This window comes from Nansenia antarctica, assembly GCF_963989245.1.
Source record: "Nansenia antarctica genome assembly, chromosome: 18".
NCBI classification, from domain to species: domain Eukaryota; kingdom Metazoa; phylum Chordata; class Actinopteri; order Argentiniformes; family Microstomatidae; genus Nansenia; species Nansenia antarctica.
The window spans coordinates 1,463,237-1,470,736 of NC_137691.1; the positions used below are offsets into that span (position 1 = coordinate 1,463,237).

The 7,500-nt window shown below is 53.6% G+C and overlaps 1 protein-coding gene across 1 annotated transcript in view; it reads left to right on the forward strand.

Moving 5' to 3' along the window:
• The window catches only part of frmd4ba (FERM domain containing 4Ba), a gene marked incomplete at its 5' end in the record, with an annotated part of 37,133 nt that overhangs the window by 12,567 nt on the left and 17,066 nt on the right, over positions 1–7,500 (forward strand). The gene's annotated exons all lie outside the window — the stretch shown is intronic.

The following is a 7,500-nucleotide window of genomic DNA, read 5'->3' on the forward strand; positions in this document are numbered from 1 at the left end:
TGAGGTGTGTCACATCGTTGACATACTTTGGCAGTCGTCTCACCAGCGGCCACACACATTTGGACTCATTAAAAGGGTTTCGTTCCCGTGCGTGTGCGTGTGCGTGTGTGTGTGTGTGTGTGTGCGTGTGTGTGTGTGTGTGTGTGCGTGTGTGTGTGTGTGTGTGTGTGCGTGTGCGTGTGCGTGTGCGTGTGTGTGTGTGTGTCGTGTGTGTGTGCGTGTGCGTGTGCGTGTGCGTGTGCGTGTGTGTGTGTGTGTGTGTGTGTGTGTGTGTGTGTGTGTTATCTGTTCTGTTTATGGAATGTACTGCTGTAGTAAGAGAGAGGCCAGGGGGTGTGTGAATGGGAGAGGGGAGGGAGAGGGAGAGAGAGAGGGAGGGAGAGGAGAGGGAGAGGGGAGGGAGAGGAGATGGTGTGGGGAGGGAGAGGGAGAGGGGGAGGGAGGAGATGGTGTGGGGGAGGGAGAGGGAGAGGGGAGGGAGAGGAGATGGTGTGGGGAGGGAGAGGGAGAGGGGAGAGAGAGGGGAGGGAGAGGAGGGAGAGGGGAGAGGGGAGGGAGAGGAGATGGTGTGGGGAGGAGAGGAGATGGTGTGGGGAGGGAGAGGGAGAGGGGAGGGAGAGGAGATGGTGTGGGAGGGAGAGGGAGAGGGGGAGGGAGAGGGAGATGGTGTGGGGAGGGAGAGGGAGAGGGGGAGGGAGGAGATGGTGTGGGGAGGGAGAGGGGAGAGGGGAGGGAGAGGAGATGGTGTGGGGAGGGAGAGGGAGAGGGGAGGGAGAGGAGATGGTGTGGGGAGGGAGAGGGAGAGGGGGAGGGAGAGGAGATGGTGTGGGGAGGGAGAGGGAGAGGGGGAGGGAGAGGAGATGGTGTGGGGAGGGAGAGGGAGAGGGGAGGGAGGAGATGGTGTGGGGAGGGAGAGGGAGAGGGGAGGGAGAGGAGATGGTGTGGGGAGGGAGAGGGAGAGGGGAGGGAGAGGAGATGGTGTGGGGAGGGAGAGGGGGAGGGAGAGGAGATGGTGTGGGGAGGGAGAGGGAGAGGGGAGGGAGGAGATGGTGTGGGGAGGGAGAGGGAGAGGGGAGGGAGAGGAGATGGTGTGGGGAGGGAGAGGGAGAGGGGAGGGAGAGGAGATGGTGTGGGGAGGGAGAGGGGGAGGGAGAGGAGATGGTGTGGGGAGGGAGAGGGAGAGGGGGAGGGAGAGGAGATGGTGTGGGGAGGGAGAGGAGATGGTGTGGGGAGAGAGAGGAGATGGTGTGGGGAGGGAGAGGGAGAGGGGGAGGGAGAGGAGATGGTGTGGGGAGGGAGAGGGAGAGGGGGAGGGAGAGGAGATGGTGTGGGGAGGGAGAGGGAGAGGGGGAGGGAGAGGAGATGGTGTGGGGAGGGAGAGGGAGAGGGGAGGGGGAGGGAGAGGAGAGGGAGAGGGGTGTCCGTGTCCCACACAATGAGAGTGGGAAGTATGGATGATGCTGGTTCCCATTGTTCCTTCATTACCATGTGAGGCTGTATGGCTGTCTATGTAACTATGTATCTGATCTGATACACCTGTCTATGTAACTATTAGGGCTGCACGATTTGGGGGAAAAATCGAATTGCGATTATTTGGACAGATATCGCGATTGCGATTAATTTGCGATTATTATTTTTTTAAATAGCAAAAAAAAAAAAAAGGAAGTTTTTGTAAAGTGTGGCCATATCTCCGGCTAGGAAGGTCGTATCAACGTGCAGTTTGTTTGTACGTCTTCAGGGGACTTAGAGGCTCCCTCCTCTAGCACCCCCACAAGTGCTGATATAGGTTTGTGGTGTTGCCTCTGGATGTAGCGACTGTTCCACGACAGGTCGTGCACAACACCTGTTTTTGTTGCACATCAGTCGTCCTAAATCCGAAATACTTCCACACAACAGAAGTGCTGCTTTTCTTCGGGACTAAATCGTCCAACGTTGCTTCTGGTTCTGCTGAAGCCATTATCCACCATGAATGTTGCTATTGCTAGCTACCGAAACGTGGGCGTTTCACGTGCGATGTTGTTGGTGTGCGTTCATTGACGTTGACGTTCACGTTCATTGTTGACGTTCATTGTTGACGTTCATTGACGTTGACGTTCATTGACGTTGAATCCGACGCGCTGTATGACGTATCCCATACGGGTAGTGGTGGTCTAGTGAGTTGGACTTGTGATCGGAAGGTTGTGAGTTCAAATCCCGCCTGAAACCACACCACTACTAGTGTGCCCTTGAGTAAGGCACTTAGCCCTCAGTTACTCCAGGGGGAATGTCCCTGTAATTCGTAATTGTAAATCGCTTTGGATTAAAAGCGTCTGCTAAATAGCAAAAAAAAAATAAAAATAAATAAATAAATAATAATAAATCGCGGGCAAATCGCAGGCTTTGCGATTAGCTAATCGCATCATTTCAAATCGCGATTTCGATTTAAAATCGATTAATCGTGCAGCCCTAGTAACTATGTATCTGATCTGATACACCTGCAGTAACAGGCTGTCTATAGTGTACCCTAACCCTAACCTATATATATATATACACACACACTATAGACCACATAGCTACTATTATATATATATATATATATATATATATATATATATACACTATAGACCACATACTGTGTGTGTATGTATGTGTATATATATATATATATATATATATATATATATATATATATATACACTATAGACCACATACTGTGTGTGTATGTATGTGTATATATATATATATATATATATATATATATATAATAGTAGCTATGTGGTCTATAGTGTGTGTGTGTATATATATATATATATATATATATATATATATATATATATATATATATATATATATATATATATAATAGTAGCTATGTGGTCTAGTGTATATATATATATATAATAGTAGCAATGTGGTCTATAGTCTGTGTATATATGTATATAATAGTAGCTATGTGGTCTATAGTGTGTGTGTATATATATATATATATATATATATATATATATATATATATATATATATATATATATATATAATAGTAGCTATGTGGTCTATAGTGTGTGTATATATATATAATAGTAGCTATGTGGATCCACTCCCCTCAGTCTCTCGTGGGTGCTTGTACATGCAACAACATGCTGACTTTGGACGTTATATTGAGAATAGTGTTGGATTCAATTCAGACATTTCCTGAAAGACAATTTAACTGTTTAACTGAAAAAAATGTGTTCATACGGTTTTGTTGTCCGTTCCAAAGATGTTCAGTTTAAACAGTTTTTTTTTAGGGTCTTTTTTTACACTCTTTCAGCCAATGGTGTGAGACCCCTATGGAGGAGGTCTCAGGAGGGTTTTAATAGGAGGGTTTAGGGCGTTGACTTTCAGGTGCAGGCAGGGTTAGGGTTAACTTTAGGGTGCAAGGTTAGAACAAAGCAAACGAGCAGAGCAGTTAGTTGCCTGAGTCCCAACGACAGATGTTGTGAAAGGCTCAGGGTGGCTGAGAGAACAAACAGTACTAAACACAAATGAGCTGTTTTGTTTCACGTCGAGAGGACCGAGGAGTTCAATACCCTTAGAACCACCTTGTGGTATCTGGTGTTGTTGCTGTTAATGTTCCTGTGTGGTGAGAGATTCCTTGTGGCCAGGTAGGGTTACCCAGAGGGCCGTGCGGCAGGGGGCTAGCCTGCTGTTAATGATTGGCCAAACTAGGAGATTCCTCACATATTTCCCATGGGGGAGCTGGGAGACCAGAGGAGGGCAGGAGGAGGGTTGGGGTACTACTCACACCAGGAGAGGAGGGGGGGAGGAGGGTTGGGGTACTACTCACACCAGGAGAGGAGGGGGAGGAGAGGGTTGGGGTACTACTCACACCAGGAGAGGAGGGGGGAGGAGGGTTGGGGTACTACTCACACCAGGAGAGGAGGGGGGAGGAGGGTTGGGGTACTACTCCCACCAGGAGAGGAGGGGGGAGGAGGGTTGGGGTACTACTCACACCAGGAGAGGAGGGGGGGAGGAGGGTTGGGGTACTACTCACACCAGGAGAGGAGGGGGGAGGAGGGTTGGGGTACTACTCCCACCAGGAGAGGAGAGGGGGGAGGAGGGTTGGGGGTACTACTCACACCAGGAGAGGAGGGGGGAGGAGGGTTGGGGTACTACTCACACCAGGAGAGGAGGGGGGAGGAGGGTTGGGGTACTACTCCCACCAGGAGAGGAGGGGGGAGGAGGGTTGGGGTACTACTCCCACCAGGAGAGGAGGGGGGAGGAGGGTTGGGGTACTACTCACACCAGGAGAGGAGGGGAGAGGAGGGTTGGGGTACTACTCCCACCAGGAGAGGAGGGGGGGAGGAGGGTTGGGGTACTACTCCCACCAGGAGAGGTGGGGGGAGGAGGGTTGGGGTACTACTCCCACCAGGAGAGGAGGGGGGGAGGAGGGTTGGGGTACTACTCCCACCAGGAGAGGAGGGGGGAGGAGGGTTGGGGGTACTACTCCCACCAGGAGAGGAGGGGGGAGGAGGGTTGGGGTACTACTCCCACCAGGAGAGGAGGGGGGAGGAGGGTTGGGGGTACTACTCCCACCAGGAGAGGAGGGGAGAGGAGGGTTGGGGTACTACTCCCACCAGGAGAGGAGGGGGGAGGAGGGTTGGGGTACTACTCACACCAGGAGAGGAGGGGGGAGGGAGGGTTGGGGTACTACTCCCACCAGGAGAGGAGGGGGGAGGAGGGTTGGGGTACTACTCCCACCAGGAGAGGAGGGAGGAGGAGGGTTGGGGTACTACTCCCACCAGGAGAGGAGGGGGGGAGGAGGGTTGGGGTACTACTCCCACCAGGAGAGGAGGGGGGAGGAGGGTTGGGGTACTACTCCCACCAGGAGAGGAGGGGGGGAGGAGGGTTGGGGTACTACTCCCACCAGGAGAGGAGGGAGGAGGAGGGTTGGGGTACTACTCACACCAGGAGAGGAGGGGGGAGGAGGGTTGGGGTACTACTCCCACCAGGAGAGGAGGGGGGAGGAGGGTTGGGGTACTACTCCCACCAGGAGAGGAGGGGGGAGGAGGGTTGGGGTACTACTCCCACCAGGAGAGGAGGGGGGAGGAGGGTTGGGGTACTACTCCCACCAGGAGAGGAGGGGAGAGGAGGGTTGGGGTACTACTCCCACCAGGAGAGGAGGGGAGAGGAGGGTTGGGGTACTACTCCCACCAGGAGAGGAGGGGGGAGGAGGGTTGGGGTATTACTCCCACCAGGAGAGGAGGGGGGAGGAGGGTTGGGGTACTACTCCCACCAGGAGAGGAGGGGAGAGGAGGGTTGGGGTACTACTCCCACCAGGAGAGGAGGGGAGAGGAGGGTTGGGGTACTACTCCCACCAGGAGAGGAGGGGAGAGAGGAGGGTTGGGGTACTACTCCCACCAGGAGAGGAGGGGGGGAGGAGGGTTGGGGTACTACTCACACCAGGAGAGGAGGGGGGGAGGAGGGTTGGGGGTACTACTCCCACCAGGAGAGGAGGGGGGAGGAGGGTTGGGGTACTACTCCCACCAGGAGAGGAGGGGGGAGGAGGGTTGGGGTACTACTCCCACCAGGAGAGGAGGGGGGAGGAGGGTTGGGGTACTACTCCCACCAGGAGAGGAGGGGAGAGGAGGGTTGGTGGTACTACTCCCACCAGGAGAGGAGGGGGGAGGAGGGTTGGGGTACTACTCACACCAGGAGAGGAGGGGGGAGGAGGGTTGGGGTACTACTCCCACCAGGAGAGGAGGGGGGAGGAGGGTTGGGGTACTACTCACACCAGGAGAGGAGGAGGGCAGGAGGAGGGTTGGGGTACTACTCCACCAGGAGAGGAGGGGGGGAGGAGGGTTGGGGTACTACTCCCACCAGGAGAGGAGGGGGGAGGAGGGTTGGGGTACTACTCCCACCAGGAGAGGAGGGGGGGAGGAGGGTTGGGGTACTACTCCCACCAGGAGAGGAGGGGGGAGGAGGGTTGGGGTACTACTCCCACCAGGAGAGGAGGGGGGAGGAGGGTTGGGGTACTACTCCCACCAGGAGAGGAGGGGGGAGGAGGGTTGGGGTACTACTCCCACCAGGAGAGGAGGGGGGAGGAGGGTTGGGGTACTACTCCCACCAGGAGAGGAGGGGGGGAGGAGGGTTGGGGTACTACTCCCACCAGGAGAGGAGGGGGGAGGAGGGTTGGGGTACTACTCCCACCAGGAGAGGAGGGGGGAGGAGGGTTGGGGTACTACTCCCACCAGGAGAGGAGGGCGGAGGAGGGGGAACTTCCTAGAGGGAACTGGAGGAACACATGAATCATGTCTGCTGCTACTGAGGGTCTATCTCTTATCTGTCTGTGGAGGATGATGGGAAGCATGCTCACTTCCCAGGAGAGGCTGCAGCAGGCAGAATACCTTTGTGTGTGTGCGTGTGTGTGTGTGTGTGTGTGTGTGTGTGTGTGTGTAACCTGTTCATCTGGTTTGACTGAGTTAGAGAGAGAGAGAGACAGAGAGGAGGAGTGAGTTAGAGAGAGGGGAGAGTGAGTGAGAGACAGAGAGAGGGGAGAGATAGAGAGGGGGAGTGAGTTAGAGAAAGGGAGAGATAGAGGGGGAGTGAGTTAGAGAGAGAGAGAGAGACAGAAAGAGAGAGAGAGGGAGAGATAGAGAGGGGGAGTGAGTTAGAGAGAGGGAGAGTGAGTGAGAGACAGAGAGAGGGAGAGATAGAGAGGGGGAGTGAGTTAGAGAGAGAGAGAGAGACAGAAAGAGAGAGAGAGGGAGAGATAGAGAGGGGGAGTGAGTTACACACAGAGAGAGAGGAGAGCAGTGCAAGGTGGGTGAGAGAAGAGTGAGGTGTTTGTGATGTCAGAGTGAAGGGGGGGCGGGGGGGGGGAGGGGCGGAGCCTGCTCAGCTGAAACTCTTGCAACACCAGAACACCTCTCTGCTATCTGGGCGTCTGAGAGAGACAAGAGAGTATTGTTCAAGGAAGCTACAGCCCTGTGGGAAACTCCTACAGAGGAGCTAATACAGCCTGATAAGGTTCTAAACCAGGGCTACACACCAGGGCTACACACCAGGGCTACACACCAGGGCTACACACCAGGGATACACACCAGGGATACACACCACCAAACCTCTCCGGTAAGACCTCATGTTGGGATCATTTACCCCACAGGAGAAAATATAGTGAGGAAGTTGTATTTTTTACTGTGTTGCATTTGAAGTAGTTTTTTTGTTGTTACCTGTACCTAACCTGTACCTAACCCTAACCCTAACCCTAACCTGTACCTAACCCTAACCTGTACCTAACCCTAACCTGTACCTAACCCTAACCCTAACCTGTACCAGGTGTAAATCAACATAATGTGTTGAAATCCTGGAAACGTGTTTAGAATGTGTTGATCTAGAACGTGTTTAGAATGTGTTGATCTAGAACAGTGTTTAGAATGTGTTGATCTAGAACGTGTTTATGTAGTAAAATCAGATAATGATTTTGCACCTAGTGTGTAAAATGTGAAAGCGTGGTCAGGACATTCTGACAGCAGGATATAGATA